We start from the raw sequence: 18613 nt of genomic DNA on the forward strand, positions 1-18613 counted from the left end.
ATTTTGGTAGTGTATGATTGGTGGAAAGTATGTTAGTAGTGTATGATTTGTGGAAGGTATGTTGGTAGTGTGTAATTAGTAGAGGGTATGTAGTGTATAAATGGTGGAAGGTATTTTGGTAGTGTATGATTGGTGGAAGGTGTGTTGGTAGTGTATGATTGTTGGAAGTTATGTTGGTAGTGTATGATTGATGGAAGATGTGTTTGTAATGTATGATTGGTGGAAGGTGTGTTTGTAATGTATGATTGATGGAAGATGTGTTTGTAATGTATGATTGGTGAAAGATGTGTTTGTAATGTATGATTGGTGGAAGATGTGTTTGTAATGTATGATTGGTGGAAGGTGTGTTGGTAGTGTATGATTGTTGGAAGTTATGTTGGTAGTATATGATTGGTGGAAGTTGTGTTTGTAATGTGTGATTGATGGAAGATGTGTTTGTAATGTATGATTGGTGGAAGTTGTGTTCTTAATGTATGATTGGTGGAAGATGTGTTTGTAATGTATGATTGGTGGGAGGTGTGTTTTGTTTGTAATACTAGTGACTACATCATGTTAAATACTTTGATTATTTGTCTGTGTTGATTTGTGATTTAAAGTGTGGTCTGTGGTTTGGTATGATTAATGTTTGTAATTCTTGTGACTGCACCATGTTAAATTCTTTGATTATTTGTCTGTGTTGATTGGTGATTTAAAGTGTGGTCTGTGGGTTGGTATGATTAATGTTTGTAAATCAAGTGACTGTACAATGTTAAATACTTTGATTATTTGTCTGTGTTTATTGGTGATTTAAAGTGTGGTCTGTGGGTTGGTTTGATTAATGTTTGTAAATCAAGTGACTGTACAATGTTAAATACTTTGATTATTTGTCCGTGTTGATTGGTGATTTAAAGTGTGGTCTGTGGGTTGGTCTGATTAATGTTTGTAATACTAGTGACTACACCATGTTAAATACTTTGAATATTTGTCTGTGTTGATTGGTGATTTAAAGTGTGGTCTGTGGTTTGGTATGATTTATGTTTGTAATTCTTGTGACTGCACCATGTTAAATTCTTTGATTATTTGTCTGTGTTGATTGGTGATTTAAAGTGTGGTCTGTGGGTTGGTTTGATTAATATTTGTAAATCAAGTGACTACACCATGTTAAATACTTTGATTATTTGTCCGTGTTGATTGGTGATTTAAAGTGTGGTCTGTGGGTTGGTCTGATTAATGTTTGTAAATCAAGTGACTACACCATGTTAAATACTTTGATTATTTGTCCGTGTTGATTGGTGATTTAAAGTGTGGTCTCTGGGTTGGTTGGATTAATGTTTGTAAATAAAGCGACTACTTCATGTTAAATACTTTGATTATTTGTCTGTGTTGATTGGTGATTTGAAGTGTGGTCTGTGGGTTGGTTTGATTAATGTTTGTAAATCAAGTGACTACACCATGTTAAATACTTTGATTATTTGTGTGTTGATTGGTGATTTAAAGTGTGGTCTGTGGGTTGGTTTGATTAATGTTTGTAAATCAAGTGACTACACCATGTCAAATACTTTGATTATTTGTGTGTTGATTGGTGATTTAAAGTGTGGTCTGTGGGTTGGTTTGACTAATGTTTGTAAATCAAGTGACTACACCATGTTAAATACTTTGATAATTTGTCCTTGTTGATTGGTGATTTAAAGTGTGGTCTGTGGGTTGGTTTGATTAATGTTTGTAAATCAAGTGACTACACCATGTTAAATACTTTGATTATTTGTCTGTGTTGATTGGTGATTTAAAGTGTGGTCTGTGGGTTGGTATGATTAATGTTTGTAAATCAAGTGACTACATCATGTTAAATACTTTGATTATTTGTCCGTGTTGATTGGTGATTTAAAGTGTGGTCTGTGGGTTGGTATGATTAATGTTTGTAAATCAATTGACTGCACCATGTTAAATTCTTTGATTATTTGTCTGTGTGTTAAGATTTGATTATTTGTCCTTGTGTTCAGATTTGATTGGTGATTTAAAGTGTGGTCTGTGGGTTGGTATGATTAATGTTTGTAAATCAAGTGACTGCACCATGTTAAATACTTTGATTATTTGTCTGTGTTTATTGGTGATTTAAAGTGTGGTCTGTGGGTTGGTTTGATTAATGTTTGTAAATCAAGTGACTGTACAATGTTAAATACTTTGATTATTTGTCCGTGTTGATTGGTGATTTAAAGTGTGGTCTGTGGGTTGGTCTGATTAATGTTTGTAATACTAGTGACAACACCATGTTAAATACTTTGAATATTTGTCTGTGTTGATTGGTGATTTAAAGTGTGGTCTGTGGTTTGGTATGATTTATGTTTGTAATTCTTGTGACTGCACCATGTTAAATTCTTTGATTATTTGTCTGTGTTGATTGGTGATTTAAAGTGTGGTCTGTGGGTTGGTTTGATTAATATTTGTAAATCAAGTGACTACACCATGTTAAATACTTTGATTATTTGTCCGTGTTGATTGGTGATTTAAAGTGTGGTCTGTGGGTTGGTCTGATTAATGTTTGTAAATCAAGTGACTACACCATGTTAAATACTTTGATTATTTGTCCGTGTTGATTGATGACTTAAAGTGTGGTCTCTGGGTTGGTTTGATTAATGTTTGTAAATCAAGCGACTACTTCATGTTAAATACTTTGATTATTTGTCTGTGTTAATTGGTGATTTGAAGTGTGGTCTGTGGGTTGGTTTGATTAATGTTTGTAAATCAAGTGACTACACCATGTTAAATACTTTGATTATTTGTGTGTTGATTGGTGATTTAAAGTGTGGTCTGTGGGTTGGTTTGATTAATGTTTGTAAATCAAGTGACTACACCATGTTAAATACTTTGATTATTTGTGTGTTGATTGGTGATTTAAAGTGTGGTCTGTGGGTTGGTTTGATTAATGTTTGTAAATCAAGTGACTACACCATGTTAAATACTTTGATAATTTGTCCTTGTTGATTGGTGATTTAAAGTGTGGTCTGTGGGTTGGTTTGATTAATGTTTGTAAATCAAGTGACTACACCATGTTAAATACTTTGATTATTTGTCTGTGTTGATTGGTGATTTAAAGTGTGGTCTGTGGGTTGGTATGATTAATGTTTGTAAATCAAGTGACTACATCATGTTAAATACTTTGATTATTTGTCCGTGTTGATTGGTGATTTAAAGTGTGGTCTGTGGGTTGGTATGATTAATGTTTGTAAATCAATTGACTGCACCATGTTAAATTCTTTGATTATTTGTCTGTGTGTTAAGATTTGATTATTAGTCCTTGTGTTCAGATTTGATTGGTGATTTAAAGTGTGGTCTGTGGGTTGGTATGATTAATGTTTGTAAATCAAGTGACTGCACCATGTTAAATACTTTGATTATTTGTCTGTGTTGATTGGTGATTTAAAGTGTGGTTTGTGGGTTGGTTTGATTAATGTTTGTAAATCAAGTGACTGCACCATGTTAAATTCTTTCATTATTTGTCTGTGTTTATTGGTGATTTAAAGTGTGGTCTGTGGGTTGGTTTGATTAATGTTTGTAAATCAAGTGACTGTACAATGTTAAATACTTTGATTATTTGTCTGTGTTTATTGGTGATTTAAAGTGTGGTCTGTGGGTTGGTTTGATTAATGTTCGTAAATCAAGTGACTGTACAATGTTAAATACTTTGATTATTTGTCCGTGTTGATTGGTGATTTAAAGTGTGGTCTGTGGGTTGGTCTGATTAATGTTTGTAATACTAGTGACTACACCATGTTAAATACTTTGATTATTTGTCTGTGTTGATTGGGGATTTAAAGTGTGGTCTGTGGTTTGGTATGATTAATGTTTGTAATTCTTGTGACTGCACCATGTTAAATTCTTTGATTATTTGTCTGTGTTGATTGGTGATTTAAAGTGTGGTCTGTGGGTTGGTTTGATTAATGTTTGTAAATCAAGTGACTGCACCATGTTAAATACTTTGATTATTTGTCTGTGTTGATTGGTGATTTAACGTGTGGTCTGTTGGTTGGTATAATTAATGTTTGTAATTCAAGTGACTGCACAATGTTAAATACTTTGATTATTTGTCCATGTTGATTGATGATTTAAAGTGTGGTTTGTGCATGAGTTGGTTTGATTTATGTTTGTAAATCAAATGACTACACCATATTAAATACTTTGATTATCTGTCTGTGTTGATTGGTGATTTAAAGTGTGGTCTGTGGGTTGGTTTGATTTATGTTTGAAAATCAACTGACAACACCATGTTAAATACTTTGATTATCTTTCTGTGTTGATTGGTGATTTAAAGTGTGGTCTGTGGGTTGGTATGATTAATGTTTATAATTCTAGTGACTGCACCATGTTAAATACTTTGATTATATGTCCGTGTTGATTGGTGATTTAAAGTGTGGTCTGTTGGTTGGTCTTATTAATGTTTGTAAATCAAGTGACTACACTGTGTTAAATACTTTGATTATATGTCTGTGTTGATTGGTGATTTCAAGTATGGTCTGTCGGTTGGTCTGATTAATGTTTGTAAATAAAGTGACTACACCATGTTAAATACTATGATTATTTGTCTGTGTTGATTGGTGATTTAAAGTGTGGTCTGTGGGTTGGTCTGATTAATGTTTGTAAATCAAGTGACTACACCATGTTAAATACTTTGATTATTTGTCCGTGTTGATTGGTGATTTAAAGTGTGGTCTCTGGGTTGGTTTGATTAATGTTTGTAATACTAGTGACTACATGATGTTAAATAATTTGATTATTTGTCCGTGTTGATTGGTGATTTAAAGTGTGGTCTGTGGGTTGGTATGATTAATGTTTGTAAATCAAGTGACTACACAATGTTAAATAATTTGATTATTTGTCCGTGTTGATTGGTGATTTAAAGTGTGGTCTGTGGGTTGGTATGATTAATGTTTGTAAATCAAGTGACTACACCATGTTAAATACTTTGATTATTTGTCTGTGTTGATTGGTGATTTAAAGTGTGGTTTGTAGGTTGGTATGATTAATGTTTGTAAATCAAGTGACTGCACCATGTTAAATACTTTGATTATTTGTCTGTGTTGATTGGTGATTTAAAGTGTGGTTTGTGGGTTGGTTTGATTAATGTTTGTAAATCAAGTGACTGCACCATGTTAAATTCTTTGATTATTTGTCTGTGTTTATTGGTGATTTAAAGTGTGGTCTGTGGGTTGGTTTGATTAATGTTTGTAAATCAAGTGACTGTACAATGTTAAATACTTTGATTATTTGTCTGTGTTTATTGGTGATTTAAAGTGTGGTCTGTGGCCATGGGTTGGTTTGATTAATGTTTGTAAATCAAGTGACTGTACAATGTTAAATACTTTGATTAGTTGTCCGTGTTGATTGGTGATTTAAAGTGTGGTCTGTGGGTTGGTCTGATTAATGTTTGTAATACTAGTGACTACACCATGTTAAATACTTTGATTATTTGTCCGTGTTGATTGGTGATTTAAAGTGTGGTCTGTGGGTTGGTCTGATTAATGTTTGTAAATCAAGTGTCTGCACCATGTTAAATACTTTGATTATTTGTCTGTGTTGATTGGTGATTTGAAGTGTGGTCTGTGGGTTGGTATGACTAATGTTTGTAAATCAAGTGACTGTACCATGTTTAATACTTTGATTATTTGTCTGTGTTGATTGGTGATTTAAAGTGTGGTCTGTGGGTTGGTCTGATTAATGTTTGTAAATCAAGTGACTGCACCATGTTAAATACTTTGATTATTTGTCTGTGTGTTAAGATTTGATTGGTGATTTAAAGTGTGGTCAGTAGGTTGGTCTGATTAATGTTTGTAAATCAAGTGACTGTACAATGTTAAATACTTTGATTATTTGTCTGTGTTGATTGGTGATTTGAAGTGTGGTCTGTGGGTTGGTATGACTAATGTTTGTAAATCAAGTGACTGTACAATGTTAAATACTTTGATTATTTGTCTGTGTTGATTGGTGATTTAAAGTGTGGTCTGTGGGTTGGTATGATTAATGTTTGTAAATCAAGTGACTACACCATGTTTAATACTTTGATTATTTGTCTGTGTTGATTAGTGATTTAAAGTGTGGTCTGTGGGTTGGTCTAATTAATGTTTGTAAATCAAGTGACTACATCATGATAAATACTTTAATTATTTGTCCGTGTTGATTGGTGATTTAAAGTGTGGTCTGTGGGTTGGTTTGATTAATGTTTGTAAATCAAGTGACTACACCATGTTAAATACTTTAATTATTTGTCGTGTTGATTGGTGATTTGAAGTGTGGTCTGTGGGTTGGTCTGATTAATGTTTGTAAATCAAGTGACTACACCATGTTAAATACTTTGATTATTTGTCTGTGTTGATTGGTGATTTAAAGTGTGGTCTGTTGGTTGGTATGATTAATGTTTGTAAATCAAGTGATTGTACCATGTTTAATACTTTGATTATTTGTCTGTGTTGATTGGTGATTTAAAGTGTGGTCTGTGGGTTGGTCTGATTAATGTTTGTAAATCAAGTGTCTGCACCATGTTAAATACTTTGATTATTTGTCTATGTTGATTGGTGATTTGAAGTGTGGTCTGTGGGTTGGTATGACTAATGTTTGTAAATCAAGTGACTGTACCATGTTTAATACTTTGATTCGTTGTCTGTGTTGATTGGTGATTTAAAGTGTGGTCTGTGGGTTGGACTGATTAATGTTTGTAAATCAAGTGACTACACCATGTTAAATACTTTTATTATTTGTCTGTGTTGATTGGTGATTTAAAGTGTGGTCTGTGGGTTGGTTTGATTAATGTTTGTAAATCAAGTGACTACACCATGTTAAATAATTTGATTATTTGTCCGTGTTGATTGGTGATTTAAAGTGTGGTCTGTGGGTTGGTATGATTAATGTTTGTAAATCAAGTGACTACACCATGTTAAATACTTTGATTATTTGTCCGTGTTGATTTGTGATTTAAAGGGTGGTCTGTGGTTTGGTATGATCAATGTTTATAAATCAAGTGAATACACCATGTTAAATGCTTGGTTCACATAATATCAAGTGAATTTTTGTTCTATATATCAATTTAAAATGTATACATTTTTTGTTAAGAGAGATCGCGAATAAAAATGAATGTTACCTGTTTTGTTTTCACCCACGGACTGCATCCTTGATGTATTAGCCATTTTGTTACATTAATCTGTCCATTCCCAGCAGCAAGATGTAAAGCTGTTTCTCCAGCCTATAACAATATAAAAATATAAACATGTTAATGGTGTGTGATAACAAATTAAGAGAGGTGTCAAACAATTGATCAAAATGTAAGAAATATAACATCCGAGAAGAAAATATCTAATTATACTTGTGTATAAACTGATAAATGGTAGATTAAGATTATAAACTAAATATATATTTTCTGATTCAGTTCTACAAAACAGGTAAAAATAATAGCAAACCCTATTTAATATAATTCTAACAAGTATTTGTTGTCCATTTTACATATCTGATTAACAACATCATTTTATGTTGATTCTGTCATGTCTGTAGAATAATCAAAGTTGAAAAAAAAAAAAAAAATTTGAAGAAACCTTGAAATGAGTTATATTTTCTGATTCAGTGCAAAGAGACAAGAAAAATAAGACCCCACTTTATATAATTCTCTCAAATATTAGGTCTCCATTAAACCCGTCTGATTAACAATGATTCAGTAGAATAATCAAAGTGAAAAAAAAACTTTTTTTCAAGAAACATAAAAACAAGTTATATTTTCTGATTCAGTACGAAAAGTAAGAAAAATAAGACCCCACTTTAAATAATTCTGTCAAGTATTTGTTATTTTTAAAAGATGTTTTACATTAGATCTGTAGATCTGTAGAATTAACATTATCTGACTAAAGATGTTAACACAACATGTTCTCATCAACTTCTCATTAAAATCAGATGTTTACAAAATAATTTTTCGTCAGGAAACAAAATAAAACCTTTACTATCTGATTCAGTTCTGTGTTACGAATAAAATGAGACCCCACTTTATATAATTCTAACAAATATTTGTTGTCCATTAAACCTGTCTGATTAACAACATGATTTTGTGTAGATTCTGTATAAAGTGGTGTTTTGTCAGAGTAAGGTGATTATATCTATCATTACCCTGGTGGATGTGGCCTCTAACTGACTGCCCTGACTGGCGAGGTACATCACCACCTCCAGGTGTCTTCCCCAAGCCGCATACATTAATGGTGTCCATCCACTCTGTAATATCAACATATAACAGACATCAAAACTTGTGTCATAAACTGGACAATGTTGTGTAATAAATATAAACAAAATATATATCACATGAATCAGTGGTCAAAACTGAATAAAATGACCAGTCACACTTGTATTTATATTCTACATAAACAACAAATAAACAACATGTTTTATTGTGAGATGTCAGAACTTCCATTAGAACTGTCAGGTTAAAAAATAAACTTTTATCAAGAAACATAAACAATATTTATATCAATTGACTCAGCTGGACAAGACAATCAAAATGAGACCTCACTTTATATAATTCTATCAAATATTTGTTGTCCATTAAATCTCTCTGATTAACAATGATTCAGTAGAATGATCAAAGTTAAAAAAAAACTTTTTTTCAAGAAACATTAAAACAAGTTAAATTTTCTAATTCAGTACGAAAAGACAAGAAAAATAAGACCCCACTTTAAATAATTCTGTCAAGTATTTGTTATTTTTAAAAGATGTTTTACATTAGATCTGTAGAATTAACATTATCTGACTAAAGATGTTAACACAACTTGTTCTCATCAACTTCTCATTAAAATCAAATGTTTACAAAATAATTTTTTGTCAGGAAACAAAATAAAACCTTTACTATCTGATTTAGTTCTGTGTTACGAATAAAATGAGACCCCACTTTATATAATTCTAACAAATATTTGTTGTCCATTAAACCCGTCTGATTAACAACATGATTTTGTGTAGATTCTGTATAAAGTGGTGTTTTGTCAGAGAAAGGTGATTATATCTATCATTACCTCGTCTGTGGCCTCTAACTGACTGCCCTGACTGACGAGGTACGTCACTACCTCCAGGTTTCCATACCTAGCCGCATACATTAATGGTGTCCTTCTATACTGTAATATCAACATATAACAGACATCAAAACTTGTGTCATAAACTGGACAATGTTGTGTAATAAATATAAACAAAATATATATCACATGAATCAGTGGTCAAAACTGAATAAAATGACCAGTCACACTTGTATTTATATTCTACATAAACAACAAATAAACAACAAGTTTTATTGTGAGATGTCAGAACTTCCATCAAAAATGTCAGGTAAAAAAAAAACTTTTTTCAAGAAACATAAAAACTAGTTATATTTTCTGATTCAGTACGAAGAGACAAGAAAAATAAGACCCCACTTTATATAATTCTTTCAAGTATTTTTTATTTTTAAAAGATGTTTTACATTAGATCTGTAGAATTAACATTATCTGACTAAAGATGTTAACACAACTTGTTCTCATCAACTTCTCATTAAAAAATCAAATGTTAACAGAATAATTTTTCGTCAGGAAACAAAATAAAACCTTTACTATTTGATGCAGTTCTGTGTTACAAATAAAATGAGACCCCACTTTATATAATTCTGTCAAGTTTTTGATGGTTTTTTTTTTTTAAATCTGTCTGATTTTAAAACAATGATGATCAAAGTTAAAAAAAAATTAATTTCCATAAAAATAAAAACAAATTATATTTTCTGATTCAGATTAATGAGACAGGAAAAATGAGACCCCACTTTATATAATTCTAACAAATATTTGTTGTCCATTAAACCTGTCTGATTAACAGTATTTTGTGTTGATTCAGAGTAATGATTAAAGTATAAAAAGTATTCAGTTGTGTTACATGTAAAATGTTTGTGTGATGTATAACAGTTGCTTCATATCATATGTGCTGTTGCTTATTATGGTAATATAGCAATGGTGTATGCTGTGTTTGTATTTTTTGTTTGCCTTGCCTGTAAATGTGATATGTCACTTGTTTGTGAGCAGTGTAAGAGTGTCATTGCTATGTCACATGTTGGTGTTGAGTATGTGTACGTCATTGCTATGTCACATGTCGGTGTTGAGTATACGAGTGTCATTGCTATGTCACATTTTGGTGTTAAGTATATGAGTGTTATGGCTAGGTCATATGTTTGTGTTGAGTATATGAGTGTCATGGCTAGGTCATATGTTTGTGTTGAGTATATGAGTGTTATGGCTAGGTCATATGTTTGTGTTGAGTATATGAGTCTTATGGTTAGATCATATGTTTGTGTTGAGTAAAAGTCTTTCATTGCTAGGTCACTTAATGGTGTTGTGTATAAGATTGTTCTGCCTAAGTCACATGTTGGTGTTGAGTATAAGAGAGTCATTGCTATTTCAGATGCTGGTGTTCAGTCTAAGAATATCATGGCTATGCCACATATTTGTGTTGAGTTAAAGAGTGTCACAGCTTTGCCACCTGTTTGTCATTGCAATGTCACATGTTTGGTGTTGAGTATAATAGTGTCATTGCTATGTCACATGTTGGTGCTGACTATACTAGTGTCATTGCTATGTCACATGTTGGTGTTGAGTATAATAGTGCCATTGTAATGTCACATGTTGGTGTTGAGTATAAGAGTGTCATTGCTATGTCACATGTTGGTGCTGACTATACTAGTGTCATTGCTATGTCACATTCTTGTGTTGAGTATAAGAGTGACAGTGATATGTCACATGCTTGTGTTGAGTATAATAATGTATTGCCATTTCTCATTCAGTTGTTTACTTAAGATGTCACATGATGGTTTTAAGATGTCACATGATGGAGATTTAATATCATTGTTATGTGTTGGTGTTGAAAATAAGAAAAGCATTGCTATATCACATGTTGGTGTAAAGTAAATGTGTCATGACTAGGTCACATGATGGTATTGTGTATAAGAGTGTCATGGTTAGGTCACATGTTGGTGTTGAGTTTTATATAAGAGTGTAACTGCTATGTTAGATGTTGGTGTTGACGAATAGAGTGTTATGGCTATGTCACATGTTGGTGTTGAGTATACAAGTGTCATTGCTATGTAACATGCTTGTGTTGAGTATAAGAGTGTTATTCCTATGTCACATGTTGGTATTGAACATATGAGTAACAGTGATATGTCACATGTTAATGTTGAGTAAAAGAGTGTTATGGCTATGTCACATGTTGGTGTTGAGTATAAGAATGTCAGTGATATGTCACATGTTGGTGTTGAGTAAAAAGAGTGTCAGTTATATTTATCACATGTTGGTGTTGAGTACAACAGTGTCATGGCTAGGTCACATGATGGTGTTGAGTATAAGAGTGTCATTGCTATGTCACATTTTGGTGTTGAGTAAAAAGAGTGTCGGTTATATTTATCACATGTTGGTGTTGAGTACAAGAGTGTCATGGCTAGGTCACTTGATGGTGTTGAGTAAAGAGTGTTATGGCTATGTCACATGTTGGTGTTGAGTATAAGAGTGTCATTGCTATGTCACATTTTGGTGTTGAGTAAAAACAGTGTCAGTTATATTTATCACATGTTGGTGTTGAGTACAACAGTGTCATGGCTAGGTCACATGATGGTGTTGAGTACAAGAGTGTCATGGCTAGGTCACTTGATGGTGTTGAGTAAAGAGTGTCAAAGCTTTGTCATATTATTGTGTTGAGATTAAGTGTGATTGTTATGTCACATGATGGACCTGATATGGACTGTCACTGCTATGATAGAAACAATTGTTTTGAAGTGGTTACTTTACAATCATTTTAGCTACACACTTGTTTAAAGCATAGTGTTACGTCTAAACTGGGTTTTTTAACGATGATCCAGGAAACAATACTGTTTTGAAGAAATATATTCATAAACAAGAATGTGTCCATAGTACACGGATGCCCCACTCGCACTATCATTTTCTATGTTTAGTGGACCCTGAAATAGGGGTAAAAACTATAATTTGGCATTTAAATTAGAAAGATCATATCATATAGGAACCATGCATGTATACTAAGTTTCAAGCTGATTGGACTTCAACTTCATCAAAAACTACCTTGACCAAAAACTTTAACCTGAAATTTGCACTATCATTTTCTATGTTCAGTGAACCGTGAAATTGGTGTTAAAACTCTAATTTGGCATTAAAATTAGAAAGATCATATCAAAGGACACATGTGTACTAAGTTTCAAGCTGATTGGACTTCAACTTCATCAAAAACTACCTTGACCAAAAACTTTAACCTGAAATTTGCACTATCATTTTCTATGTTCAGTGAACTGTGAAATTGGGGTTAAAACTCTAATTTGGCATTAAAATCAGAAAGATCATATCATAGGACACATGTGTACTAAGTTTCAAGCTGATTGGACTTCAACTTCATCAAAAACTACCTTGACCAAAAACTTTAACCTGAACGAACGAACGAAAGGACAGAAGGACGGACGCACAGACCAGAAAACATAATGCCCCTCTACTATCGTAGGTGGGGCATAAAAAGAAAATTCTCTGATTTTAGTCTTTTTCCTTCGAATAGAATTTATTGGATATAAATCCTGTGTTCCCAGAAGTCTAAATTGATGATTTCATGATCTATATTGTACAGGAGTAGTAGATGAATTTTATGATCAGGTGTCACCTGTCATGTTCAGTACAGGAGTGGTAAATGAATGTTGTATGATCAGGTGTCACCTGTCATGTTCAGTACAGGAGTGGTAAATGAATGTTATATGATGTGGTGTCAAATGTCATGTTCAGTACAGGAGTGGTAGATGACTGTTGTATGATCAGGTGTCACATGTCATGTTCAGTACAGGAGTAGTATATGCATGTTTTATGATCAGGTGCCACATGTAAGGTTCAGTATAGAAATGACAAATGAATGTTGTATGATCAGGTGTCACATGTCATGTTCAGTACAGGAGTGGTAGATGACTGTTGTATGATCAGGTGTCACATGTCATGTTCAGTACAGTAGTGGTAAATGAATGTTTTATGATCAGGTGTCACATGTCATGTTCAATACAGGAGTGGTTAACGAATACTGTATGATCAGGTGTCACATGTCATGTTCAATACAGGACTGGTAAATGAATGTTGTATGATCAGGTGTCACATGTCATGTTCTGTACAGGAATGGTGAATGCATATTGCTTGATCAGGTGTCACATGTCATGTTCAGTACACGAGTAGTAGATGAATGTTGTATGATCAGGTGTCACATGTCATGTTCAGTACAGGAGTAGTAGATGAATGTTGTATGATCAGGTGGCACATGTCATGTTCAGTACAGGAGTAGTAGATGAATGTTGTATGATCAGGTGTCACATGTCATGTTCAGTACAGGAGAAGAAGATGAATGTTGTATGATTAGGTGTCACATGTCATGTTCAGTACAGGAGTAGTAGATGAATGTTGTATGATCAGGTGTCACATGTCATGTTCAGTACAGGAGTAATAGATGAATGTTGTATGATCAGATGGCACATGTCATGTTCAGTACAGGAGTAGTAGATGAATGTTGTATGATCAGGTGTGACATGTCATGTTTAGTACAGGAGTAGTAGATGAATGTTGTATGATCAGGTGGCACATGTCATGTTCAGTACAGGAGTGGTAGTTGAATGTTGTATGATCAGGTGTCACATGTCATGTTCAGTACAGGAGTGGTAGATGAATGTTGTATGATCAGGTGTCACATGTCATGTTCAGTACAGGAGTAGTAGATGAATGTTGTATGATCAGGTGTCACATGTCATGTTCAGTACAGGAGTGGTAGATGAATGTTGTATGATCAGGTGTTACATGTCATGTTTAGTACAGGAATGGTAAATGAATGTTGTATGATCAGGTGTCACATGTCATGTTCAGTACAGGAGTGGTAAATGAATGTTGTATGATCAGGTGTCACATGTCATGTTCAGTTCAGGAGTGGTAAATGAATGTTGTATGATCAGGTGTCACATGTCATGTTCAGTACAGGAGTGGTAGATGAATGTTGTATGATCAGGTGTCACATGTCATGTTCAGTACAGGAGTGGTAAATTAATGTTTTATGATCAGGTGTCACATGTCATGTTCAGTACAGGAGTGGTAAATTAATGTTTTATGATCAGGTGTCACATGTCATGTTCAGTACAGGAGTGGTAAATTAATGTTTTATGATCAGGTGTCACATGTCATGTTCAGTACAGGAGTGGTAAATTAATGTTTTATGATCAGGTGTCACATGTCATGTTCAGTACAGGAGTGGTTAATTAATGTTTTATGATCAGGTGTCACATGTCATGTTCAGTACAGGAGTGGTAAATGAATGTTGTATGATCAGGTGTCACATGTCATGTTCAGTACAGGAGTAGTAGATGAATGTTGTATGATCAGGTGTCACATGTCATGTTCAGTACAGGAGTGGTAAATTAATGTTTTATGATCAGGTGTCACATGTCATGTTCAGTTCAGGAGTGGTAATTTAATGTTTTATGATCAGGTGTCACATGTCATGTTCAGTACAGGAGTGGTAAATGCATATTGCTTGCTCAGGTTAATTTACTGCGTAGTTCCGATAGTTTTTCAGTAAGTATAATGAAATGAATTACAATTTTCCAGCACTAATCTAACTATGAAGTTATGGGACAGCAACCCAATGAAATAAAAGTGTTATTACATATTTCATGTTTGTTCTTGTTGTTTTGTGTAATGTTGTAGAGATTGTTGTTTGTCTTTTTAGTATTTTTGTTTCTGCCAAGTTATTCTCCTTCTACTTATGTAATGTGACTGTCTCCTTGGTATTCTATCCACAATTTGATAGGTGTGGTATACATCAATGATTTGTTAATACATTTCTAATATTTTGTGTAAAAACAGGAGTTACTTTACTATTGTTGTGTAACATATTTCTTACTACAGAATTAATAATAAATGACTAATATTCTAAAAACAACTGTTTGAAGGGTTTTACATTACTATTTTTTGGGGCCCTTTATAGCTTGTTGTTCGGTGTGAGCCAAGGCTCTGTGTTGAAGACCGTACCTTGACCTATATAATGGTTTACTTTTATAAATTGTGACCTGGATGGAGAGTTGTCTCATTGGCACTCATACCCCATCTTCCTATATCTATTGATTTATCTGGTTCATCTTATGTGTACTGTAAGTAAATACCTTTATATGTTTTAAATATTTCTACTTCACTTACACCAAAACTTGTATTTTCCAAATTAGCTCCATTCCTTAATGATAATTCCACATCTTTAATGTTTCCCACCAGAGCAGCTTTATAAAGTTTCTGTAAGTAAAACAAAGCTTAAGCATTTCTCTCCTGTACATATAATGTATGATAAATGTATAAATTCAAAGTAAGTATGTTGGTAATTATAGTGACATGTGTGTTACAATGTTACATTTTTTTATTTAACAAATTAACAAACTACTTTTTATAGTCTGAGTTATTCTACTTATGATGTCCACTTTTACAGTTTACTTCTCAAATGCAGTGACAACAACTGAACAAGACAGTGAAATTGCTGTTTGTAATTTCAGAGTTTTTGGAGAAAACACAAAAAACTGTTGACGCTGTATAATGTATCAGGTTTACTCCTTGAAATTTTGTCCATTACAATTCTTATAACTCTTGTCATTTTGATTTTCTTTTATTTTCCCTCTATGAATATCCCTGACCATCATCCCTTACGGCCTCTATTATGACAAGACCTACCTATTGTACTTGTTGTGAACTTGTTCTCGTCCTGAATATGCATGAAATATTTGCCACTGGACGTTAAGCAACCAACAATCAAGCAATCCCTCTATGAATACAATGAACTACACACATGTAGCTTTCTGTACAGTTTAAAGACAAAAATAGGTCACATGACTATCGAAATTTAAGAAGAAAAACTTACCTTATCCCAATCTTCCATTTATATATCCTGCAAAAAAAGAAAAAAACACATTTTTAAATATATATATATTAGTTTATAATTCTAATATTTTAACCATTGATTTAGGTCAAAATTTTTCTCCACTGTGTAAAGGTTAATGTATCCATCATCTGCAAAGAAGTAAAGGGTTGACAAGGCATACCGACATAAGTTTACTAAAGACATTTGATTTTATTATCTCCCCTTTAACATGTAAACTTTAGTTTACCATAAACAATATCTGTCCAGTTGTTACAACAACAAGGTACATGGACATATAGACAGTATATTGAAGTAAGTTGATTTGATTATCTTCCCTTTAACATGTTAGACCACCAGACACAATATCTGTCCAGCTGTTTCACTGACAAAGTACATGGACATATAGACAGTATATTGAAGTAAGTTAATTTGATTATCTCCCCTTTAACATGTTTAGACCACCAGACACAATATCTGTCCAGCTGTTACACTGACAAGGTACATGGTCAAAAGGACAGTATCTAGAAGTAAATTAATTTGATTATCTCCCCTTTAACATGTTAGACCATCACAAACATATCTGTCCAGCTGTTGCACTGACAAGGCACATGGACATACAGACAGTATATTGAAGTAAGTTAATTTGATTATCTCCCCTTGAACATGTTAGACCACCAGAAACAATATCTGTCCAACTGTTACACAGACAAGGCACATGGTCAGTATATAGAAATGATTTAATTTTGGATGTAACGCGTCTTCTGATTGGCTGATGTTATTTTGTTATGAGCCCATATACATAATTTAGTCATGTGACCGTGACGTCATCAACGTTTTCTCATGGTTTTCTACGGCTTAAAATTAAATTTAGAATTAAATTATAAGAAATGTCTGTGATATTGTTTCTGTTTATTTGAAATAACATAAAAAATGTGGTGTACACTGTTAAATAACCCGCTACGCACGTTATTCAGTGTGCACCAAATTTTTAATGTTATTTCTTCATGGACAGAAAAAATATTACAGTAATTCCTTAACAAAATTAATTTGATTATCTCCCCTCTAACATGTTAGACCAGAAACAATATCTGTCTAGCTGTTAGTCACTGACAAGGCACACAGACAGTAAATGGACAGTATATTGATGAAAGTTAATTTGATTATCTCCCCTTTAGCAAGTTTGATCACCGGAAATAATGTCTGTTTAGCTGTTGCAATGACAATGTTTTTATTCTTTGGCTCATGCCATCAAAGCTAATAAGATTTTATATATTACTTATAAAAAGACTTGATGTAGTGAATGTTCAAAAAGAGACACTTACACCTATACATCAGAAATATATATATACCGAGTATGATTAAATACCCAAAGTCCCAAACAGAAGTCTGTTGGTTCTAGTCCTGAAACTGTTAACAACTACAAATTATCCTTCATTAAACTCCATTTCTAACTTCAGCTTATTTCAAAGGGTGTCATCATGGCGTTAATACCAGCTGCCACAGGTCAATAACAATCTGTAAATAAACGTTAACATCAAATTTAAATCATGTAAAAATAATAGATATCGTCATATGATGCTGGATAAGCCAATCAAATTAAATCAGTTTTTGTATTACGTTTTTCGTATCTTACTCCTTGCAGTGTGATAAGATATATCTCTTAAATAGATAACAGGTCACAACTATAAGAAAATCATTTTTATTTGATATTTCTTCCATTCCTATGGTTGAAAAAATGATAATGCTACGGATTGCACATATTATTCAGCAAATTAAATTCTTATAAATGATAATCAGCACTGTTGTTGTATGGGAATTGTAATCAGGTACTTAAGGAACAAATATTATTTCTAGTTAATCCTGCATAATGACGATTACAGATGCTTGATGAACTTTAATAGAACTAGAATACAGGCGATCCCCCTCTATCTGGTAAATGACATCACAAAGGCACAAAACAAACTTTAATAGAACTAGAATACAGGCGATCCCCTTTATCTGGTAAATGACATCACAAAGGCACAAAACGAACGTTAATAGAACTAGAATAAAGGCGATCCCCTTTAAATATCTGGTAAATGACATCACAAAGGCACAAAACGAACTTTAATAGAACTAGAATACAGGTGATCCCCTTTATCTGGTAAATGACATCACTAAGGCACAAAACAAACTTTAATAGAACAAGAATACAGGCGATCCCCTTTAAATATCTGGTAAATGACATCACAAAGGCACAAAACAAACTTTAATAGAACTAGAATACAGGTGATCCCCTTTATCTGGTAAATGACATCACTAAGGCACAAAACAAACTTTAATAGAACAAGAATACAGACGATCCCCTTTAAATATCTGGTAAATGACATCACAAAGGCACAAAACGAACTTTAATATAACTAGAATACAGGCGATCCCCCTCTATCTGGTAAATGACATCACAAAGGCACAAAACGAACTTAAATAGAACTAGAATACAGGCGATCCCCTTTATCTGGTAAATGACATCACAAAGGCCCAAAACGGACTCTAATAGAACTAGAATACAGGCGATCCCCTTTATCTGGTAAATGACGTCACAAAGGCACAAAACGAACTTTAATAGAACTAGAATACAGGCAATCCCCTTTATCTGGTAAATGACATCACAAGGGCACAAAACAAACTTTAATAGAACTACAGTCGAACC

General features: G+C 33.2%; 1 long non-coding RNA gene across 3 annotated transcripts in view; it reads right to left on the reverse strand.

Moving 5' to 3' along the window:
* Positions 1 to 15075: 15075 nt before the first annotated feature.
* Positions 15076 to 18613, reverse strand: part of LOC143084009 (uncharacterized) — a 426871-nt gene continuing 423333 nt past the window's right edge. For 2 of the 3 annotated variants that reach the window (XR_012980979.1, XR_012980978.1), the window contains exons 2-4: positions 17274 to 17439; positions 15925 to 15951; positions 15076 to 15308 (exon numbers count right to left, since the gene is read on the reverse strand). This is a non-coding gene — a long non-coding RNA (uncharacterized LOC143084009). The remainder of the gene's footprint in view (positions 15309 to 15924; positions 15952 to 17273; positions 17440 to 18613) is intronic. The other variant, XR_012980980.1, reaches the window with a different exon arrangement.

The sequence above is a fragment of the Mytilus galloprovincialis genome, chromosome 7 (assembly GCF_965363235.1).
Source record: "Mytilus galloprovincialis chromosome 7, xbMytGall1.hap1.1, whole genome shotgun sequence".
NCBI lineage: Eukaryota > Metazoa > Mollusca > Bivalvia > Mytilida > Mytilidae > Mytilus > Mytilus galloprovincialis.